General features: G+C 42.9%; 1 long non-coding RNA gene across 1 annotated transcript in view; it reads left to right on the top strand.

Moving 5' to 3' along the window:
* The first annotated feature begins 355 nt into the window (after positions 1-355).
* The window catches only part of LOC140200354 (uncharacterized), a 36444-nt gene continuing 12061 nt past the window's right edge, over positions 356-24738 (top strand). The window contains exon 1 of the long non-coding RNA XR_011886604.1: positions 356-505. This is a non-coding gene — a long non-coding RNA (uncharacterized lncRNA). The remainder of the gene's footprint in view (positions 506-24738) is intronic.

The raw sequence follows: 24738 nt of genomic DNA, 5'->3' as shown, positions 1-24738 counted from the left end.
ATAGTGGTACTGAGAAACATACACTATGCCTGTAATTTTTCTAAACAGTGTCGCTGTCGCTGTGATTAAAAAATCGGAATTGACATAAGACTTTAAACTGACAGAAATGGGATGGTGGATGCTTAGTGACGTTCGTGAAGTAATGTGGTTTGAATTGATATTAAGTAACTAGACACATAACAAACAGAGGTTTTCAATGTGAATTTATCAACGTCTGCTGGGAGGTATTAAAAAGGGTTTGATCAGCAAAACAACGCATACGCCGGGTTTAAAGAACGGGCTCTGCGCGATGCTGCGCAGACCTGGGACCTGATAGGCGGTTCAGCATCTCACGTGATCGAGCTGTCAGCATCCTGAGAGAGCTGTTGCTGCGAAAACTGTTCAGGAAGTAATGAATGAAACTATCGGGACACTTGGAAGAGGGTCTTGCAGAGGAGCTATAAGGAATGGAGGGAGGAATCCTGTGAATTGTGTTCTGGACCGTTCTTGAGTATAGACGTTCAAGGTGAGTCACATTATTGATTAAAGATGGTGCAAATATTTCATAGTATAACATGGAAGGGCCTTACTGTGTTAGCCTGCTGCTTATCAATTACAGGCAGTTGGAAACTATTGAGCGTAATTAGGCTTGTGCTGTTAACAGGCATGTTCTCTGCTTGTACCGCTTCGTACATTGGTAGTAGGGAAATGCTTGCTTTATGTTTCTTATGCCAATGTCTTGAACTAAAGAGACTTTGAAGTGGCTGCACTGATTCTGAGTAATTTATCACTTGGTAGGGTAAGAGACAGATGGGAGTATGTTGTGTAGAAGAATGTTTTTATATGTGAATTGTTTGAGACATGCTTTCATAGTACCCTACATGCGACACAGCCAAGGTGAGGTGTTATAAGGAGATGGAGGAAGGAGATGAGATTGAGCAGATTTGGCTCACCTTTATTTTAATTACCCTTATTTCTGGTTCAGATATTTTCTATAAGGGAAAGCGACTGGGCAGAAGCTGAGAGGTTTTTTTTTTAATGCTTTCTTCGGGAACAAAACCAGCCAATGCCAATGTACTAACACTTCGTCGTGAGATATCACAGACTTCAGAGGATGATCAGAGTGTAGACAGATTGCTTTCTGAGTCATGAGGAAGCAGAGTTTTAAATGTTGAGATACCTCAGGTTGAGTGAAGTTTAAATCTGTTAAGAATTCCTTCTCCACCTCCCACTTGCCTGCTGTGGAAAATACACATATGGGTAAAAGTCAACTCTCAGTGGTAGAGTTCTCGGCTCTGAGTCAGACATATGTGCATTCAATATCAATGCCGGAGACTGGAAGAAAATGCCCAGTGCAGTACTGAAAGAGTGCTACACTGCCAGAGTGCCCTTTCAAAGGTGGTATTTTAAGCTAGGGTTGTAGAGATTTAAAGAAAATTGGAGAATTGAGATCTATGAGGAACTGCCCATAGGAGGACATGAGGCCAGTGTAGATCAGCCATCAACATATTGAATGGTGGGACAGGCGTGACCGGCCTCTTGGCTTACTCCTGCTTTTTTTTTCTTATTTTGATGTGGAGGTTAAAGTTTCCTTGTGTTAAGGGAATATTAAAGTCACTTTCACACCACTAAAATGGATTGCTCCAGAAATGAGTAGGACAACATTTTAAGGCACTGTGATGGAGTGTGATTGAAACTTGTGATCAGTTACCATTTGAGTCTGGTAATTCACATCAAATACAGACGCATTTTCATTTAAAAAATACTTGTGTAGAATCCCCCTGTGGAAATCTGAATTAAAAAAGAGAAAGTGGTGTGAGTGCTCAGAAAGTTGGTGTTTCCAGTATTTCTGTTTCCAGCATCTGCAATTTAGTTTCATGCAGGGAAACCACAGGAGATGTGCAGTGACATCAGATGGAAGATGACAGTAATATGGATGCTGCTTTGCAGACAATTATACTATTGTGAAGAGTTCAGCAGGTTTATAGACTACTACTGGGAATTGGTGGGTTGCTTTCCCAGGACATGGTTTTTGCTTGGCTCAAAACATCAACTGTTTATTCATTTCTATAGATGCTACCTGACCTGGTGAGTTCTTTCAGCAATTTGTGTGTGTATGATTTATAATCCATTCTTTGAGTCTACAGTGTGAAGCTAGGGCTTTAAGCCAACCATTCACAGCTGGGCTACCTGGCCAAGGGACCAATGGCAGCCGGGGTTTGGAAATGAGAGACCAGTGGGAACTGAGGGATAGAACTGGGCTATATGCAGTAGGTTGGTAAATAGGAGTGAGGATCAGTGGGCAGGGAGGCTTCTGGTTAGAAGATGAATGAAAGCTAGGAGGCCAGTAAGAAATAAAAGGTATAGGCAGGTAGAAAACAAATGGGATACTAGAGGAGTATAGGAAATAGAAAAGTATATTTGAGGATAATCAGGAAGGTTAAAAGAAGGCATGAGGTTGCTCTGGCAGACAAGATGAAGGTGAATACCAAGGCTTCTACAGATACATTAGAAACAAAAGGATAGCAGAGGACAAAATTGGTTCACTTTGTGGCCATCTATGCATAGAGTTGAAAGAGATGGGGGGGAGGGGAGGATCCTAAATGGAATTTTTGCATCTGTGTTTACTTGGGGATGGACACAGAGTCTATCGAACTGAGGCAAAGCAGTAACGAGGTCATGTACCATAAATGGATTGCGGAAGAGGAGGTGCTTTCTGTCTTGAGGAAAACTAGGGTGGATAGCTCCCCAGGAACAGACCTTGGGAAATTGCAGGAGTTCTGGCAGATGTACTTAAAATGTCCTTTGCCATGGGTGAGGTCCAGAGGACTGCTGCATTGATAATGTTGTTCAAGAAAGACTCTAAGAAAAAGCCATAAATTTACAGGCTGGTGAGCCTGAAGAGAATAGTGGGTAAATTATTATAAGGTATTCTGATTGATAGAATGTATAAGTATTTGGACGGACAGGGCCAACATAACTTTGTGCATGGTCGGTCATTTCTAACCAATCTTAAGAGTTTTTTGAGGTTACCAGGACAGTTGACTAAGGAAAGGCAGTGAATGTTGTCTACATGGACTTGTGTTGGGAGAACAGAAGACTCTCAACAGAGAAAACTAAAACATAGAATCTGTTACAGATTCTTAAAGACAGGTAAAGTCACAAACTATTACCAAATATTCCAAGGCTGAAGTTGAAAGCAATTATGATCACATGTGCATAATCTTTAACATTGTGCACATGTAATCACCTTCCAGGTCATGGACTCTTACTACTGCCATCAGGAAGAAGTACAGGAACCTCGGGACTCCACCAGGTTTAGGAACAATTATTATCCTTCAACCATCAGGTTCCTGAACCAGAGGAAATAACTGAACTCAAATACACTTGCCCCATCACTTAACTGTTCCCACAAGCTTTGGACTTGCTTTCAAGGACTCTACGTCCCATGTTCTCTATGTATTGTTAATTATTATTTTTCTTTTTGTATTTGCACAGTTTGTTGCCTTTTGCATGGTGGGTCTGCCCTATTGGTGTAGTCTTTCACTGATATATTGAGTATGCCCACAGGAAAATGAATCTCAGGGTTGTATTTGGTGACATGTATATGCATTGATAATGAACTTCTAAACATTCAACATATTAAAGTAGTTTATTATTTTCACATGTACAGGTACGGTGGAAAACCTTGTTTTGCATGCCATCTGTACAGATAACTTCATCACATCTGTACATTGAGGTAGTACAAGGAAAAGTCATAGAATGCAGAATGAAGTGTTATATTTACAGAAAGTGCAATGGAGGCAGACAATAAGGTTCAAGCCCATCCGAAGGTAGACTGGAGGTCAAGAGTCCATCTTATCATACTGGGGGTCCATACAATTATATAGGCATCCATTAGTCTCATGAGACCATGGAAGGTTTCCAGGGTGCAGGCCTGGGCAAGGTTGTATGGAAGACTGGCGGTTGCCCATGCTGCAAGTCTCCCCTCTCCATGCCACCGATGTTGTCCAAGGGAAGGGCATTAGGACCCATACAGCTTGGCACCGGTGTCGTCGCAGAGCAATGTGTGGTTAAGCGCCTTGCTCAAGGACACAACACGCTGTCTCAGCCAAGGCTCGAACTAGCGACCTTCAGATTACTAGACGAACACCTTAACCACTTGACCATGAGCCAATAGTCTTGCAGCAACAGGATAGAGGTGGCACTTGGGCCTAGTGGTACGTGCTTTCAGGCTTTCGTATTTCCTGCCCAACAGGAGGAGCCAAAAGAGAGAATGCCCGCAGTGAATGGACTCTTTGATCGTGTTAACTGCTTTAACTAATGCAATGAAATATGTAGACACAGCCTTGGAGGGGAGGCTGGGTTCCATGATGTGCTGTGCTCACATATGGGCTTTTATAAGATTTTAAAATATTTCTTGAACTGAAATCTCAGCACTGAGACAAACTTCAGTGTGTGAAGCATGAAACAGTAGACTAGTATTCACAAGAAGATTAAATATCACTGGTTTGGAACTACAATTTTTTTTGCACCTACTTGTTGATTCATAGCTTTGTCAAACTATCAAGGGGAATTGTGTTTCTACAAATTGCTTCAAATGTTTTGCTATAAGCATTTTAACTATTTTCTTTATTGGAAAATTGCTTGAACTAAACCACACGTTAATATATTACAATATGTTGGAAATATACATTTGAATATCCCAAAATAGTTAACTGCAGGTTAAACAATTTGTGTTGTGCGAATGTGAAGTGCATTTTTACTCAAACTAACAGAATATGATATAGTGTTTATACAGGTCCCAAAATAGACCACAAAGTCAGTTGGTTAAACTCAACAAAGATCCATAAAGTAATGAAACAAATAATTTTATGGTGTTAGTGGAAGGATCACTTGAAGGTATTGATTGGAGCAATGTATTGATATTAATATTTGAAATGAGAGAAAACCCTTTGAGTTAGTTCTACCATTCAGTCGTCAGCCTCACAGCTCCCGTGATCTAGGTGTCAGTTTTGGCTATGAGTTCTCCCTGTGCAGAGTTTGCACATTCTCCCTGAATGTATGGGTTTGCTCCATGTGCTCAGCTTCCCTCCCACATCAAAATGATGTGCCAATGGGTAGCTAAGTGGCCACTGTAAATTATCCCTAACATGAGATGGGTGGTCAATAGGTTGCAGGCAATTGAGTTGGGTGAATGGGATTGCTGTAAGAGGTGGCAGTGACTCAAAGGGCCTAATAGTTCACTTCTATGTTGTATCAAAATATGAGTAATTGAACCATGCCACTGAAAGTTAAATCAGAATTTTATTCTATTTCTTATTTGAGCATAAGACTTCTAGTCCATAAAATCATAAGAACAGAATTAGGCCATTTTCCCCATCAAGTCTACTCCACCATTCCATCATAGCTGATTTATTATCACACCATCCCATTCTCCTTCCTTCTCCCTGTAACCTCTGACACCATTACTAAACAAGAAGCTATCAATCTCTGCTTTAAATATATCCAATGAGTTGGTCTCCACAGCCGTCTATATAGGCATCCGTTAGTCTCGTGAGACCATGGATTTTCGCCCTGGAAGTTTTCCATGGTGTTGGCCTGGGCAAGGTTGTGTGGGAGACCGGCAGTTGTGGCATTGAATTCGACAAATTCACCATCCCCTGGCTAAATAAATTCTTCCTTGTCTCTGTTCTAAAATGTCTTCCTTCTGTACTGAGGTTATGCCCTCTGTTCTTGGAGATCCCCACTATATGAAACATCCTCTCCACATCCACTCTATCTAGGCCTTTCAATATTCAAAGGCCTTTCAATGAGTTGATTCTAGTCATAACCAACCTCTCAAAGCATTTAGTCCCAGTAGATGTAAGTGCCATTGGTGATAGTTGTTGAGGCAGCTCACCCTTCTCTTGGGACCTGGTATGATTGGCACCCTTTCAATTTAATTTGCTTTGTTTCTTCTCCATTAAATTTGTATTGTTTTTCCTCTTGCTTTCCAGAATGTGTTGCTCTTGCATCAGAAATTATTTATTTATTATATCCTCCATTAATTTTTTTCTGTCACAAACATAGAGTAACAGCCCTTAGCCCAACGTATCTCTGCTGATTATAATGCAGGTTAAATATTCCTCACCCAAAGTTCTTAAAAGTGGACCCCCCGCCCCAAATTTCTTTTTGAGTACTGACATGACGTCACACTTGGAAAATTCCAAAAGACATTGGGAAGGTTCGCAGATCTCTGAGCATCAGACAATTTTAAGAAGTGGCCTCATATGGGTAATGAACAGAAGTTAATGAAAAAGAGAGAAACACGACATAAAGCGAAAAATGAAGATCTCGATTGTGTATTGAAATGGTGGATTCGTCGGCATCGGAGTCAATGTCGTCAGTATATCACTTAACGGTATGCTGACTGTGACACAGACAAAGATCTATCACGGTCAACTGAAAATCAAAGCAATTGTAAATATTGAGAAGGCTGCTTGCAGAAATTTAAGAAAAGGCACAACATTCAATTTTTAAAGATTTGAAAAATTGTAAAGATAAATCATCTGCTAGTCATGAAGCAGCAGAGAAACTGAGTTTGCTGAGATCACTGCTGGTGAAAATCTATCACCAGAACAACTCTACAATGCTCATTGCTTTTATACCTTGCAAAAAAACCTTTTATTTAAAAAAAAGTAGAATACAAATACAGTGTACTGTAACTTTTTAATCAAAACACAGCGTGGAGACTGAAAGCATGCTGTTGCTTGTTGTTCAACAGCTGATTCGGGTATTTTCCTGGTGCTGCTATGTTGCTTTTATTACCCTGCACGCATTATATTTTCATTTTGTTAATGGTACATAATGTATGTGATGAACAAGACAAAGACTGTTTGCCAATAGCATACAAATTCAGAGTAGGAAATAATGGCAACCCTAAATTATCTCATCATATATTCTGAAATCCAAAACATTTTCATCCCCAAGCATTTCAGATAAGGAGTATTCAACCCTTACCAATCTAAGCTCATTCCATTAGCTTGCACATGGTCTGTATCCCTCTATTCCATGCACGTTGATGTGTCTGTCTAAATGCCTCGTAAATGTTGCTCTGATAGCTGGTTCCATAATCTACACTAGCAGTGCATTCCATGTACCTACCACTATTATATTAAAGACAAGAAAACAAAACTCGTTTTGCAAATCTCCTTTAACCTTTCCTCACTTGCCTTAAACCTATGCTGTCTAGTATTAGATATTTCTGCTGTGGGTGAAAAACTTTGTCTATTGGCCCCATATAGCTTTCATAATTTTGTATACTTCTATCAGTTTTTGAGGCTCCAGAGAGTGCAATTCAAGTTTGTTCAACCTCTCCTTGTAACAAATACACTCCAGTCCAGGCAGCATCCTAGTAGCCTCTTCTACAACTTTTCCAAAGTCTCCACAAACTTTCTGTACTGGGACAACCAGAACTGCACACAATACTCCAAATGTAGCTTAAGTGAAGTTTATTATCTTGCAGTCTACCAGTTTTTCCAGTTTATATCCTAAAGGCTGCTGCTATTGTCCTCCATCGTTTATTGTATTTCCAGAGTTCCATAACACCTCAATCTCATATATGTGTGTTCTGTTACCGCCTGCAACTTGCTGTCCAGATTAATAGAATACATGATCATTGTAAGATTGTAGGGGGCAGCAAATTCATGTTCACTACTATTGCAGCTTGCCTTTGCATTAGAGCCAAACCTCAGCCGGCATTCTTTGCAAGGCTATTCCAAAGTCTTGCTGCCTACTATACATGAGCTCACACTTAAAACAGACTCCTCCTTTTCAGTTTTCTAAACTCCAAATTGATTTCAAGTGGGGGTTTTTATACACCTAACACCTCCCTTACTGGATTGTGTGGAGTGGGACAACACCCATTGTAAATAAATACATGAGATTAAGTACAGAATATCTCCAGCCAAATTCTTTCCAACAGAAGTTCTCAGTAATCCACACTCTTGGCTCCTCTTCTCCCTCTGTGGAGAAGTCATTGCATAGGCTAGCTTTTGACAAGATTGTCCTCTCTAACATTTGTGATCCTTCATGGCTGTGGGTAAAGCTTGCAAGTGTCTGGACTAATTTGCATTGGAAGTGAGAAATGGTTTCACTCTCCCAGTCCCAGGTTCACTGTAAACTACTACTGCTGATTCTTGTCACATCTCAGAGTCTGCTGCTTGCTGTTGTTACTGGTGATACCCAAATCCTATACTCAAGGACAGAACACTTCATCTACTTTCTCTTCAGTCCACAATTGCAGGGTAAAATTTGCTACCACTGTAGTTTTGCCTAAAGTCCAGGTATTGATTGATCTCACTGATCTTGTGAGTACCTTGGGTTTAATATTACAGGCATATTGTGAATTTTTTTTCATTGTGGCAGCAGTACAGTGCCATCCATTAAATACTGTATGTGTGTGTGTAATATATATATTCTCTCTCTCAAAGATAGAAGTAGAGTTCATGGGGTGCTTCATTAGTCTGGGGAAGAAGCTGTTTCTAAAAGATAGAGTGTGTCTTCAGGCTCCTGTACCACATCTCTGATGGCAGTAATAAAGAGAACATGTCTTGGGTGACGGGGGCCTTTTGTATATCCTCAATGCAGCAGGATAAGTTTGCAACACAGTACAACCTTTTCTGATGCTGTGCAGTGGCCCCTGCATGTCAGATAGTGATGCAACCAGTTCTCTCAGCTTCTGTAAAATAAATAAATAAACAAATTTCTAGAGTCATTGACATATTAAATATCATCAACTTCTAATGAAGTATAACCATTGGCATACCTTCTCCATAATTGCATCAGTTTATTGGGTCTGGGATAGGTCTTCAGAAACGTTGATACCCAGGAACTTGAAACGACTAACTTTTTCCACTGCTGACCCCTGGATGAGGACTGGTGTATGTTTTCTCGACTTCCCCTTCCTGAAGTCCACATCAACTTCTTCGTCCTACTGATGTTGTAACCCCACTCAACCAGCTGATCTATCTTACCCCTGTATGCCTCCTCATCAGCATCTGAGATTTTTGTCAGAAAATCTGTAGATGGTATTTGAACTGTGCCAAGCTACAGAGTCATGGCTTTAGTAAAGCAGTGGGCCAAGCTGAGATGCACCAGTGTTGATTATCAGCAAGGAAGAGATTATTTCTGATCCATTCAGGCTGTGGTCTCCCAGAGAGAGTGGAACAAACTTCAGAATCAGGTTTAATATTACTGGCATATGTTGTGAAATTTGTTGTTTTGTGACAGCAGTACATTGCAATACAGTATATAATTATAAAAATACTTATTGTAATTTATAGATGTATTTCTATATAAAATTAAATTGTATAAGTAATGAAAAAGGAGGGGAGAAGTGAAGTAATGTTTATGGGTTTACTGTTCATTCAGAAATCAGATGGCAGAAGCAAAAAAGCTGTTCCTGAAACGCTGAGTATCTCTTCAGGCTCCTGTAGCACCTTGAGGGTATCAACAAGCAGAGGGCATGTCCCGAGTGATTTGGGTCCTTGAAGATGTAGCCTTTTTGAGGCATCACTTATGAAGGTGTACTTGATGCTGGGAGGCTAGTGCCCATGAGGGAGCCAGCTGAGTTTGCAACTTTCTGCAGTCTTTTTCCCCCAATCCTGTGTAGTGGCTTACCAGTTAGAATGCTGTCCACAGTACATCTGCACAAATTTGCTAGAGTTTTGGGAGATATACCAAGTCTCTTCCAACTCAGAATCAGAATCGGGTTTATTATCACCGACATGCGTTGTGAAATTTGTTAACTTAGCAGCAGCAGTTGAATGCAATACATAATATAGAAGAAAAGTAAAAAATTATAAACCAATTACAGTATATGTACATTGAATAGATTAAAAATCATGTAAAAAAAAACAGAAAAAAATATATTTTAAAAAATGAGGTAGTCCAAAGATTCAATGTCCATTTAGGAATCGGATGGCAGAGGGGAAGATTCTGTTCTTGAATCATTGAGTGTGTGCCTTTGGGCTTCTGTATCTCCTACCTGATGGTAACAGTGAGAAAAGGGCATGCCCTGGGTGCTGAAGGTCTGTAATAATGGATGCTGCCTTTCTGAGACACCGCCCCCTAAGGATGTCCTAGGTATTTTGTAGGCTAGTACCCAAGGTGGAGCTGACTAAATTTACAGCCCTCTGCGACTTCTTTTGGTCCTGTGCAGAAGCCCCCCTATACCAGACAGTGATGTAACCTATCAGAATGCTCTCCACGGTACATCTCTTGGAGTTTTTGGGTATATTTGTTGACACACCAAATCTCTTCAAACTCCTAATGAAGTATAGTTGCTGCCTTGCCTTCTTTATAACTGCATCAATATTTTGGGACCAAGTTAGATCCTCAGAGATCTTGACACCCAGGAACTTGAAACTGATCACTGTCTCCACTTCTGATCCCTCTATGAGGATTGGTATGTGTTCCTTTGTCTTGCCCTTCCTGAAGTGCATATTCAGCTCTTTTGTCTTACTGACGTTGAGTGCCAGTTTATTACTCCGACACCAGTCCACTATTTGGCATATCTCCCTCCTGTACGCCCTCTCGTCACCACCAAGATTTTTACCAACAATGGTTGTATCATCAGCAAATTTATAGATGGTATTTGAGCTATGCCTAGCCATATAGTCATGGGTATATAGAGAGTAGAGCAGTAGGCTAAGCACACACCCCTGAGGTGCACCAGTGTTGATCGTCAGTGAGGAGGAGATGTTATCACCAATCCGCGCAGATTGTGGTCTTCTGGTTAGGAAGGGTCCAATTGCAAAAGGAGGTTCAGAGACCCAGGTTCTGCAACTTCTGAATCAGGATTGTGGGAATGATGGTAATAAATGCTGAGCTATAGTCGATGAACAGCATCCTGACATGTCTGTGTTGTCTAGGTGGTCTAAAGTCATGTGAAGAGCCATTGAGATTGCATCTGCCATTGACCTATTGTGGCGATAGGCAATGAACTGTGAATGAAATCCAGTTGCTGTCATGCCTTCTTTGTAATTGCATCATGATGTTGGGCCCAGGATTGACCGTCAGAGATGCTGTCGCACTGGAAGTTGGAACTGCTCGCCCTGAATCTCAATGGACTAGTGTGTGTTCCCTTGACCTCCCCTTCCTGAAGTCCACAAACAATTCCTTGATCTTCTTAATGTTGTACAAGGTTGTAGCAACACCACTCAACCATCTGAGTTATCTCACTCCTATATACCACCTTGTCACCATCTGAAATTCTGCCAAGAGCTGTGTCACTGGCAAATTTATAGATGGCATTTAGACTGTGCTTAGTCAGTTTTGAGTGTAGAGAGAGTAGAGCAGTGGGCTAAGCATGTGGCCTTGAGGTGTACTAGTGTTGATTCAGTGAGGAGATGTTATTTATGATCCACACAGACTGTGGTCTCCTAGTGAGGAAGTCAAGTATCCAGTTCCAGATCAAGGTCCAGGTTTTGGAGATTGATGAGTTTGGATGGTATGATTTTTCTGGACAGAGCTATAATCAATAATCAGTAGCCTGACATGGATCACCTGGACAATAATAATACCCAAGGCCTAGTGGGGAGCCAGTGAGATTGCATCTGCAGTTGAACTTTTTGTAGTGATAGGCAAATTGCAGATGATCCAGGTCCCTACTTAGACAGGAGTAGTGGGCTAAGCATGCATCTCTTGGGTCTACTGGTGTTGCTTGCCGGCAAGGAGGAGACGTTATTTCCCATACCCAGTTTCCCTATGGTCCTCTCATCCAAGGAACCCATCTCCTTTGTTCTCCATCAGTCTACACATACTTTCACTGTCCCCCTCTTTCAACAATGCAGCATCTGTTTCTGAAGTGACTACACTCTTGTAGCTGGAAGAGTGCAGTTTTTATTGTGCATTTGGTCCTTTAAGGGCTGCCTTCAAGTGCCTTGGCTACAAGATTCAGTGCAGTTACTGTGAAATCATGCAGTAGATCAAAAAACAACATTATTAACAGACATGGTGTGTTAAAGCACAGGGAAACCCATCGGTACTGTTGGATGTGTCTTGCACTGGTAAATTATCAGATTTGTATAATTAGTTTTGGGGTTAGACCCAAACTGCTGTAACACCATTAGATGTAGGCAAGTAATATCTATATATTTTAGGCAAATGGACAGTTATTGTATATGTTTAATTTTATTTCAATATTTAATATGATCTAACTTAATGTTTACTTTGAGTCTAGTCTGCAGAGGCTACCTGCAATATATGATTCACTCAGCAATGAAAAGAGTTATCTGTCCTAGACCCTATGATTGAGAGATGGTGACTCATATCTTCGTCATTTGCATGGTCACGATTGAATTCAATGCTCCAACAGGAATTGTACTTCACAATTACTTCAGCATGTTATTTTTGTATGCATTAAACACAATGCAGACATGTTAACACTTAATATTATGATTTAAAATTGCTTTGCCCTAAAGAAACAACATTTTCCAGATGTTTTACACTGTACTTTAAAAAGCTTCTTCACTTTCCTCAATACTCAGCATAAACTTTTTACAGGTAACAAATAATGACTATAGAATATGCATTGGTGATGAAGACTGAGGAAGAATGATATAAATAAAATAGGAAAATTCACCAGTTGAAGAGTGCTCTGGGGTTATTTACATCAAATTGAAGGCAGCAGTGGTTTAACATAGTCTTGGAAATTGCTCCTCCCATTGGTGTAGAATTAACTCACTCTGGATAGTGTTTGAACCATTTTCCCATTTACTGTCTTTGGGAGTCAAGGAGCCCGCATAGTAGCAGAACTAAACTGCACTGAGATCTGTAATTTTCTCACGACATGTATTGCACATACTGTTGTGATTTACAGTCTAAACAATTCAGCTCAAATCAGTGGGTGAGAGAGGAATATTGAGCTGTTTTTAAAAAAAAAAAGCCTAGCTGAGAGGTTCTCGTTCACATTGAGCTGTTGTTTCACCTACTGCTGGAAATGTTGATAATGGATTTCGTATGGACTGTTTGTCTTTGTGGCTACACGCTCACATTGCAGGTTAATAGACTATGACTTCAGTGTAGTATCCAAGCCCAGGTCTTGATGTTTAAAAACAGAATATGCTGGAAATGGTCAGCAGGTAAGGCAGTGTCTATGGAGAGAGAAACAGAATCAATGTTTCAGGTCAAAGAATATACTCTACACTACGCCAAAGTACTTGATTATCATAAGTGTGAGCGTTCAAAAGGGGCATAAAGCTATGAGCATGTGAGAGATTTTGCTTTTGCTGCAAATCATGAGCTTTAGAGAAGATCATGAACCTTTAATGTAGAGTCTCAGTCTGCCACATCAACAGTTTATTTCCTTCCATAGATGCTGCCTGACCTGTTGAGTTCTTCTGGTGTGTGTGCGTGGTGTGTGTGCGTGTGTGTGCGCGCAAGCGTAGGGTCATGTGAGTTCATTGCTCAGGTTAACAATTACAGAAAGACTGTTTTAGAGGTGCTGACCAATGGTTAGCCTCCAACCATTGACACTGAGCCAAATTATCTGGCAATGCTGTTCATTGCAGACAGAGAGCATCCTTGTGCATGGCAGGAAATTACTTTACATCAATGACCGCCTTTCAAAAGTACTTTGTTGGCTGTAAAATGCTCTAATGTGTTAAGATTGTAAAAGTTGCTACAGACCTTTGAACAAAACACTAGTAGCAATGTGCTACAAGTAGGTTGCCATGGAACCTACTTCAGGTTTCCTCTCACAGTTTGAACACATACAAATTGGAAGGTTAGTTGGTCATTGTAAACTGTCCTGTGATTAGGCTAGGATTAAATACGTGGGTTGCTGGGCAGCACAGCTCATTGGACCAACTGTACTGTATCTCTAAATAAAACAAAATTGGCAATTAGTGTAATCAGGTGAGACACTTTTTTAAAGCTATCACTCGGACTAAAAACAAGGGGTATAGAGTAGAGAGGAGTGATCTTATTGCAGTATATATGATTCTATGGGAGTATAGAATAATCAGGCAAAGATGTTGACGTGCTTCCACTAGTGAGGGAGTCTTCGACAAAGATTAAATTAGTTTTAAATGACTGCTGATGTATATTGTAACTGAGATGTTTTGGATTTTTTTGTACAGGGTAGCAATTCTCTGCTCCAGTGGGTTATGGAGTCTGGGATACTTGTGTTTTTAAATAGGCATGCTTTTTTAAAAATATGAAACTGGGATATCACTTGAGCCACAGCTCCTTACAGAAAATTATCTTCCTGGCATTAACTTAGGAATTTTTTAACTGCATAATGACAAAAGTAGGAGTGAAGATCTTTGTCAGGACTGTTGATATTTGGCTCTATTGACCAGGTGGAATACATCCAGGGTTTTCTTAAGATGTGGCAGAATTTTCCATGGGGATAATTGCTTTGAGGTAGTTGGAACTGGAAAGCTGATCATTAGTTAGTAGGCAGCAAGACCTTGCCTAACAAAGGTCACAGAGCATCAGAAGTGGAGTTGCAGGTAACTTGTCCTTCTATTGATACTCTGCTGCACCAAGTGAAGGTGGGCCAGCTCCTGTGGCTTAACCACAACTGCCAAGCACTGGTCAGAGGCCAAAGAGGAGCATTAGTCCTTTATGGTGGATTCCTGTTAATTCCTCACTTTCAATTATATTTAGCCAATCCAGTGCCAGGCTTATGGCATGCAAGAATTCACCATGGCTATACAGATATAAGCATGCATGTGCTACCTGCAGGAATGCAAGGTTACAAGAAAATAGAAGCAGGAGTTGGCCACCAGACCCCTCCAGCCTATCCCCAATTCAAGATCATAGTGGCTGATTTGCCCAAGGCTCCATTCCTCTGCCACGCTTGTTCCGTGTAACACTGATTTTGGATTTTTAAAAACTTGGTTAAGTGCCCCAGTACCCCAGACTCCACAATCCTCTGGGGGAGAGAAATAGCAGAGTCTTTCCACACTCTGTGAACAGAAATTCCAATGCATCTCAGCTTTAAATTACTGCAGGCATGCATTATAACTTGCGTCCTCTTATTGAAACTCTTACTAGTGGAAGAATGTCACTATTTAACCTATCATGCTCCTTGGGAAGTTTCCCTTTTGACTCTTCCCACTCACGTTCATGACCTTGCACTTTCCTACATTAACATCTCTTAGCCAAGTGTTTCCTTTCCCATTCAACTTATCTATATCCATTTGCAGAGTGCAAATATCCTCATTGCAGAATGCTTTCCTAACGAGGATAATTCTGCCATTTCTCCTTTAAGTCTTCTATGGATAGCACCAAGGAATGATCCTTGGAGGAACTTCACTAGCTTATTTCAGTCATTTAAAAAGAAAACACATCTATTCTGTTTGTGTTTTCTGTAATAATCAGTCTCCAACACACATTAACACTCTTCCTCGGTACCAAGAGACCATATCCATTGAAGGATCTCAATACATGCCCTCTGACAATACAAGTCAACTGGAGCTGTAGCATCGTCTGTTTGTTAAATTCTCACTGAACTAACACATTTGCCAAATGCTGTTTCCTTTCACAAAACCAAGTTAATTCAGTTTGCTTGATTAAGCTTTTCTAAATGACTCTCTTCTTTGAATTGATTCCCCACCTGCACCCCTTAACTCCACTATTACTTTATTACCTGTCAGTCACCTTGTGTGCAGCCTAGCCTTGTGGTCATACAATCAATCTATTGGTATAGCCTCTCATGTATTTGTATTTAGTGTTTTTCTTGATCATTATTGTGTTTTTTTATCTTTCATGTTTTGTTTTTGAGCTCCATCCGATCTGGAGTAATAATTATTTAATTCTCCTTTACCCTTGTGTACAGGAAATAACACTAAATGATTTTGAATCTTGATTCTAGCATCTTTCAAACAATATGTTAAGTCAACTGGTCTATAGTTTTTGACTTTTGTCTCTCTCCCTCCTTGAATAATCTTACCCTATTTAAGTTTTCCAGCCCACTGTTGTCCTCCCCGGATCTTACAGAGTTCAGGAAAAGTTCAATATACGCAGTGGCCACTTAATCAGGAGTGAAACCCCATGTGGTCTTCTGTTGCTATAGCCCATCCACTTTCAGGTTCGACATCTGCATTCAGAGATGCTCTTCTGCACTTTTGTAATGCATGGTTATTTGAGTTACTGTCGCCTTCCTGTCAGCTTGAATCAGTCTAGTCATTCTTCTCTAACCTCTCTCATTAATGAGGTTTTCAACACAGACCTGCTGCTCATTGGATGTTTTCATTTGTTTTTCACACCGTTCTCTGTGACAGTTGTGTATGAAAGTGCCAGAAGTTCAACAGTTCCTGAGATTCTTTGCCACTCTATATCTGGCACCAACAATTGTTCCAAAATCAGTTACTTGGATCACATTTCTTCCCCATTCTGATGTTTGGTCTGAACCTCTTGACCATGTCTGCGTGCTTTTATCCATTGAGTTGCTGCAACAGGATTGGCTGATTTAGACACTTGCATTAACAAGTATGTGTACCCAATAAAATGGACATTGAGTGTATATGGGCAGAGGGGCACTCTAATTGCCAGTTAGCTATTTTTTAAGAGTTTAAGTAGATATGATATGAACATTTGAAATGCTTTATGTCACTGAAGTTGCTTTTATATCAGTGTCATGGTAGCCAGCGCCATCGGATCCTGGTCTAGGGGGTACCTACTGGTGCCAAAGACTTACCAGTTCTTGAGTATTGGGTTCTGCAAAGTCAGAGCCACAGTTCTTGTGTTCTGTGCCCACCAATGCTTGGGTTCCAGGGTGACCACTCCTGTCCTATACTTGAAGCTCACAATTTGAAATGGACTTGGCAGACTTCTGGGATATTGCCTCAGAATTCATTTAACTTGAAAGATTATGCATGTAGAGAAGATGATTTATCGGTCTCACTTGGGGAGAGTAATATTAAAGTGTTATGCAGTTGATAGAACCGTTGCCTCCATTTCCACTGAGGTTCAATCCTGCCCCACCCCCATGCTGTCTATATGAAGTTTGTGCGTTCTCCCTGTGACTACATAGGATTTCTCCCATGTACTCCAGTTTCTTCCCACATCCCAGACACTGGTTGCCCTAGTTTGTACACAAGTGGTAGAACTAGGGAGTTTTAATGTGAATGTAGGGGGAATAAAATTAGATTACTGATGGTTAATTGCAATTGGGTCATTAATCGTCCACATTGGATCTGATGGACCAAAAGGTCTGTTTCCATGATAAAGGATTTTTTAAAACAAATGTTTGGGGTTGGCCCAGGTGCGACAATTGAAGGAGTGAGTGAGGGGATTGGCTGAGAAGGAGCAGCTGATTTAAAACCCGGTCGGGACCAGCCTGCAACACAAACGTTCGAGGTCGGGCGAGGTGCGACAAGTGAAACGAATTAGTCAAGGTATCAGCCAATATAATCAAGGTTTGCTCTAGGGGAGTGGCCTTGTCGAGGGAAGTACCTTGGGAGAAAAGTGTGAGTCTTTGTCTCGAGAGTCTTTGGCGAGGAGGTTGAGGGAGGAGATTACGCCACAGTTGGAGAGGGTGAGAAGTGGTGAAGAAATGACAGGTCAACTGATTCAGTGTGATGTTTGCATGATGTGGGAGGTCAGGGATGTTGATTGTGCCTCTGGCTGCTACAAATGTGGAAAGTGTGTCCAAGTTCAGCTCCTGAAGGACTGTGTTGGGGTACTGGAGAAGCAACTGGATGACCTCAGGTTCATCTGGGAAACCGATCATTTTCTGGACAGAACCTACAGCGAGATCGTTACACCGATGGTACCGGAAGAGAGAAAGGGGGCGACGATGAGGAGGGGTTGGATGCTTAGAGTACAGGAGGCCCCGGAGGATATACCTCTTGAAAACAGGTTCACCCTTGTGGAAGCTGTCGGGACAGAAGACAGTGCCAGTCTGAGAGGCAGACAGGTCTGCGAGTCAAAAATTGGCGCTGAAACAAAGCCGAGCAGACAGAAGTCAGCCAGAGCCGTGGTTGTAGGGGACTCCATAGTGAGAGGTACAGAAAGGAGTTTCTGCGGCAACAGGCGGGATTTAAGGATAGTGTGTTGCCTCCCTGGTGCCAGGATCCAGGGCGTCATGGACTGATTGCAGGGCATCCTCAAGGGTGAAGGTGAACATCCGGAAGTGGTGGTGCATGTTGGCACAAATGATGTCGGGAAGAGGAGGAAAGAAATTCTGCAGCGTGACTTCAGAGAACTCAGAAGAAGGCTGAAAGGCAGGACCTCCAGGGTGGTTATCTCTGGTTTGCTTTCAGTTCCTCATGCTGGTGAGGGCAGGAACAGGGAGATAGGGGATCTGAGTGTGTGGCTGAGGAGCTGGTGTGGGAAGCAGGGATTTAGATTCTTAGACCACTGGGGTATGTTTTGGGGTAAGGATGAATTGTACAGAAGGGACGGGTTGCATCTTAACAGACAGGGGACCAGCATTCTGGCAGGCTGGTTTGCCACTGCTACACGGGTGTGTTTAAACTAAGCAGTGGGGGGGAGGGGACGAACTGGAAACATAAGGATGGAGTTAAAGGGAAAGAGAGAATAAGAAAAGTTAAGAGACAACAGAATTCACGGGGCAGAAAGCTCAGGAAGGGATCGGAGAGTATGGCCAAGTGCAATAGAAATCAATGTGAAAGGTGAGGGCAGTAAAAGTATTACTTTAAATAGATTAAAAGTATTATATATGAATTCACGAAGTATAAGAAATAAAGCAGATGAGCTTGAGGCTCAGTTGGAAATTAGCAAGTATGATGTTGTAGGAATAACAGAGACATGGCTGCAGGAGGACCAGGGCTGGGAAATGAATATTCAGGGTATACATCCTATCGAAAGGACAGACAGGTTGGCAGAAGGGGTCAGGTGCCTCTGTTGGTGAGGAATGAAATTCAGTCCCTTGCGAGGGGTGACATAGAATCAGGAGATGTAGAGTCAGTATGGATAGAACTGAGAAACTGTAAGGGCAAAAATACCCTAATGGGAGTTATCTACAGGCCCCCAAACAGTAGCCTGGATATAGGGTGCAAGTTAAATCAAGAGTTAAAATTGGCATGTTGTAAAGGTAATAGTACTGTTGTTCTGGGGGATTTCAACATGCAGGTAGACTAGAGGAATCAGGTTGGTAATGGACCCCAAGAAAGGGAGTTTGTAGAGTGCCTCAGAGATGATTCTTAGAGCAGCTTGTATTAGAGCCTACCAGGGAGAAGGCAATTCTGGATTTAGTGTTGTGTAATGAGCCAGATTTGATAAGGGAACTCGAGGTAAAGGAGCCATTAGGAGGTAGCGACCATAATATGATAAGTTTTAATCTACAATTTAAGAGGGCGAAGGGAAAATCAGAAGTGTCAGTATTACAGTTGAACAAAGGGGACTATGGACCCATGAGGGAGAAGCTGGCCAAAGTTGACTGGAAAGATACCCTAGCAGGGATGACAGTGGAACAACAATGGCAGGTATTTCTGGGAATAATACAGAGGGTGCAGGCTCAGTTCATTCCAAAGAGGAAGAAAGATTCGAAGGGGAGTAAGAGGCGGCTGTGGATGACAAGGGAAGTCAAGGACAGTATAAAAATAAAAGCGAGGAAGTATAACATAGCAAGGATGAGCGGGAAGCCAGAGGATTGGGAGACTTTTAAGGAGCAACAGAAGAGAACTATAAAGGCAATACGGGGGGAAAAGATGAGGTACGAAGGTAAGCTAGCCAAGAATATAAAGGAGGATAGTAAAAGCTTCTTTAGGTATGCGAAGAGGAAAAAATTAGTTACGACCAAAGTTGGGCCTTTGAAGACAAAAATGGGTGAAATTATTTTGGGGAACAAGGAAATGGCAGACAAGCTGAACAGGTACTCTGGATCAATCTTCACTAGGGAAGACACAATCTCCCAGATGCAATAGTGGCCAGAGGACCTAGAGTAATGGAGGAACTGAAGGAAATTCGCATTAGGCAGAAAATGGTGTTGGGTAAACTGATGGGACTGAAGGCTGATAGATCCCCAGGGCCTGATGGTCTGCATCCCAGGGTACTTAAGGAGGTGGCTCTAGAAATCATGGACACATTGGTAATCATTTACTTTATTTTATACTTTATTGTCGCCAAACAATTGGTACTAGAAAGTTCAATCATCACAGCGATATTTGATTCTGCGCTCCCAACTCCCTGGATTACAAATATTAAATATTAATTTTAAAAATATTAAAAAATAGTAAATATTAAAAATTTAAATTATAAATCATAAGTAGAAAATAGAAAAATGGAAAGTAAGGTAGTGCAAAAAAACCGAGAGGCAGGTCCGGATATTTGGAGGGTACGGCCCAGATCCGAGTCAGGATCCATTCAGCAGTCTTATCACATTTGGGAAGAAGCTGTTCCCAAATCTGGCCGTACGAGTCTTCAAGCTCCTGAGCCTTCTCCCGGAGGGAAGAGGGATGAAAAGTGTGTTGGCTGGGTGGGTCGTGTCCTTGATTATCCTGGCAGCACTGCTCCGACAGCGTGCGGTGTAAAGTGAGTCCAAGGACGGAAGATTGGTTTGTGTGATGTGCTGCGCTGTGTTCACGATCTTCTGCAGCTTCTTTCGGTCTTGGACAGGACAACTTCCATTCCAGGTTGTGATGCACCCTAGAAGAGTGCTTTCTACGGTGCATCTATAAAAATTAGTGAGGGTTTTAGGGGGCAGGCCAAATTTCTTTAGTTTTCTCAGGAAGTAAAGGCGCTGGTGGGCCTTCTTGGCAGTGAACTCTGCTTGGTTGGACCAAGTCAGGTCATTTGTGATATTGACCCCGAGGAGCTTAAAGCTTTTGACTTGTTCCACTTGCACACCACCTATGTAAATTGGGTCGTGCGGTCCGCTACTCCTTCTGAAATCAACAACCAATTCCTTTGTCTTGCTGTTGTTGAAGGATAGGTTATTGCCTTCGCACCATGCCACCAGGTTCTTAATTTCTTCTCTGTACTCAAACTCATCATTACCCGAGATACGGCCTACAATTGTTGTGTCATCAGCAAACTTATATATTGAGTTTGATGAAAACTTGGCTACACAATCATGGGTGTACAGTGAGAACAGCAGGGGGCTGAATACACAGCCTTGTGGGGCACCGGTGCTCAGAGTGATTGTGGAGGAGAGCTTGTCCCCTATTTTTACAGCCTGGGTCCTGTCTGTGAGGAAGTTGAAGATCCAGCTGCAGATCTGAGTGCTAAGGCCCAGGTTCCGGAGCTTAGGACTCAGTTTATTTGAAATGATGGTATTAAAGACAGAGCTGTAGTCAATGAAAAGGAGCCTTATGTATGAGTCTTTATTCGCCAGGTGTTCTAAGGAGGAATGTAGGGCCAGAGAAATGGCATCTGCCGTTGACCTGTTGCTCTGGTAGGCGAATTGCAAAGCGTCGAGGTTGACCGGTAGGCTGTGGTTGATGTGTGCCACAACCAATCTCTCGAAGCACTTCATAGCAATTGATGTCAGAGTCACAGGTCGATAGTCATTCAGGCATGCCACCTTGCTCTTCTTCGGCACCGGGATTATAGTTGCCTTCTTAAAACACGAGAGGATCTTAGACTGAAGCAAGGAGCAGTTGAAGATGCCAGCAAACACTCCAGCTAGCTCGCTTGCACAGGCCCGGAGAACCCGTCCTGGGATGCCATCTGGGCCTGTCACCTTCCTTGGATTTATCTTCAGGAAGGCCCTTCTAACGTCCTCCTCGGTGACGATGAATCTCAATGCCACCTTGTCCGGTTCATCCGGAAGGAGAGGGACGTTCCTCTTCCGTTCGAATCTTGCGTAGAATATGTTAAGTTCATCAGGAAGAGAAGCGCCACAGTTATTGATATTCCTAGCCTTTTCTTTGCACCCAGTGATCTCATTTAGACCCTGTCATAGTCTACTGGCATTCCTCTGGTTAGCCTGGGCTTCCAACTTGGCTCGATATTGCCTCTTGGTGCCCTTAGTGGCTTTCCAGAGTTCACCCCTGGATTCTGTGTAGCGACTGCTATCCCCGGACCTAAAAGCCACAGCTCTAGCCTTTAAAAGGGGCTTGACCTCATAATTCATCCAAGGTTTCCGGTTAGGGAATACCCGGATCACCTTGCGAGACACACAGTCCTCCGTGCATTTCCAAATAAAGTCCGTGACAGCTGAGGCATACTCATCGAGGTTAGCTGCCGAGTCCTTGAATACTAACCAGTCCACCAAATCAAAGCAGTCACGGATGACCTCATCCGTTTCCTCCGTCCAAGGCGACACAACTTTTGACACCGTGACCTCCCGCTTCAGTTTCTGTTTGTAAGCCAGGAGGAGGAGTACGGTCTGATGGTCCGATTTTCCGAAGTGAGGTCGTGGGACGGAACGGTAGGCATCCTTGACTATTGTGTAGCAGTGGTCAAGTATATTCGGGCCTCTAGTGGGGCAGGAGACATGTTGGTATAACTTTGGCAGTGCCTTTCTGAGGTTGGCCTGGTTAAAGTCCCTGGCTGTAATGAGCAAAGCCTCTGGATATCTGGTCTCAAGTTCACTGATTCTGGCATGCAGTATGTTCAGAGCACACTCCACGTCTGCCTGGCGGGGAATGTAGACCGCTGTCAGTATGACCGAGGTGAATTCCCGTGGCAGATAGTAGGGACGGCACTTCACCGACAGGTGTTCCGGGTCCGGTCTGCAGGAGCTTGTCAGTGCCACTGTGTCCGAGCACCACGCAGTGTTGATCAGTAGGCAGACACCACCTCCCCTCACCTTGCCTAAAGACGCTGTGCCGTCCATCCGATGGATCGAAATTCCTTCCGGTTGGATGGCACAGTCGGGGGTGGCAGGGGAGAACCAGGTCTCGGTGAAACAGAATACACAGCAGTTCTGTATCTCCCTGCAGTAGGCAAGTCTCCCTTCAAGATCATCCACCTTGTTCTCTATGGCTTGCACATTAGCTAGTAGGATGGTGGGCATAAGGACCCTGAAGCCCCTCAGCTTCAATCTGACCAGCAGCCCAGCTCTTTTCCCACGCTTCCTCGGTAAGTAGTGCATCTTTTCAGGTTTCTATCAATGCAGTGTGTTGTTGTCAGCTTTTTGCGGTTGGTGGACGCGTGTCGCGGGGATCGATCGGCGGGTCGCATCGTCGGATGCTCCGGGTCGGGCCGAGTAACGAGGGAGGCTCCGCTGCCACTTCCAGCTGCCGGGGGCCCGGGTTGTCGATTGGGTCGGGCCCCGAAGCCAACACTTAATCCCGGATGGCCGGGCTCCTGGCTGAAACAAGTCCTTAAGCCGAATCACAGTTGCGGAGGCCTCTGCTCCAGCCGAGCCTCGGGCTCGATTTCTGAGGTCGGCGGCAGAGGCCTCACTTCCGGTAGCTGTGGATGGCCACCAACGGGGCTTTACAGTGGTCTCTCCGGGGAGGTGTCTGGGGCACCTTGAGGTCTCCGCCGTCACTTCTGTGTGGTCGTCTGCTCCGAAAAGGTGCTGGTCAGAATGGGCCGTGTCTCCAAGCGCTCCGGCACGGTAGCAGACCGCGGATCTCCGGGAATATGGTGGGCCTCGCTGGTCGGGTCCAGGTGCGGTCCGGAGTTTAAGAAGCAGTTCTGGCTCGGTGGTCTCCAGCTGGGTCAGTAGCTTCGCCAGGGTGTTGTTGATCTTGATCTTGCTAGATTGGCGGTTTAGAAGGGTTTCTCGGGTATAGGATAGTGAAGAGGGCAGTTTGCTCGGGAGAGCACGTGCAAAGTCGCCAGTTACCGCGCCATCTTTAACGGATGTTAATCATTAATCTTTAATCATTTTAATCATTAATCGAATCATTAAAATGATTAAAATAATCAATTAGTCATCTTTAATCATTTTCCAATGTTCTATAGATTCAGGATCAGTTCCTGCGGATTGGATGGTAGCTAATGTTATCCCACTTTTTAAGAAAGGAGGGAGAGAGAAAACAGGCAATTATAGATCAGTTAAACTGACATCAGTGGTGGGGAAGATGCTGGAGTCAATTATAAAAGATGAAATAGCGGCATATTTGGATAGCAGTAGCAGGATAGGTTCGAGTGAGCATGGATTTACGAAGGGGAAATCATGCTTGACTAATCTTCTGGAATTTTTTGAGGATGTAACTATGAAAATGGACATGGGAAAGCCAGTGGATGTAGTGTGCCTGGACTTTCAGAAAGCCTTTGATGAGGCCCCACATAGGAGATTAGTGGGTAAAATTAGAGTACATGGTACTGGGGGTAGGATACTGACATGGATAGAAAATTGGTTGGCAGACAGGAAACAAAGAGTAGGGATTAACGGGTCCTTTTCAGAATGGCAGGCAGTGACTAGTGGGGAACCGCAAGGCTCGGTGCTGGGACCGCAGCTATTTACAATATACATTAATGATTTAGATGAAGGGATTAAAAGTAACATTAGCAAATTTGCAGATGACACTAAGCTGGATGACAGTGTGAAATGTGAGGAGGATGTTATGAGAATGCAGGGTGACTGACAGGTTGGGTGAGTGGGCAGATGCATGGCAGATGCAGTTTAATGTGGATAAATGTGAGGTTATCCACTTTGGTTACAAGAACAGGAAGGCAGATTACTATCTGAAAGGGGAAGTACAACGAGATCTGCGTGTCCTTGTTCATCAGTCACTGAAAGTAGGCTTAGAGGTACAGCAGGCAGTAAAGAAAGCTAATTGCATGTTGGCCTTCATAACAAAGGGAGTTGAGTATAGGAGCAAAGAGGTCCTTCTGCAGTTGTACAGGGCCCTGGTGAGACCCCACCTGGAGTATCGTGTGCAGTTTTGGTCTCCAAAT

Source organism: Mobula birostris, chromosome 7 (genome assembly GCF_030028105.1).
Source record: "Mobula birostris isolate sMobBir1 chromosome 7, sMobBir1.hap1, whole genome shotgun sequence".
Lineage (NCBI taxonomy): Eukaryota > Metazoa > Chordata > Chondrichthyes > Myliobatiformes > Myliobatidae > Mobula > Mobula birostris.
This window is presented reverse-complemented; position numbering and strand designations above follow the sequence as displayed.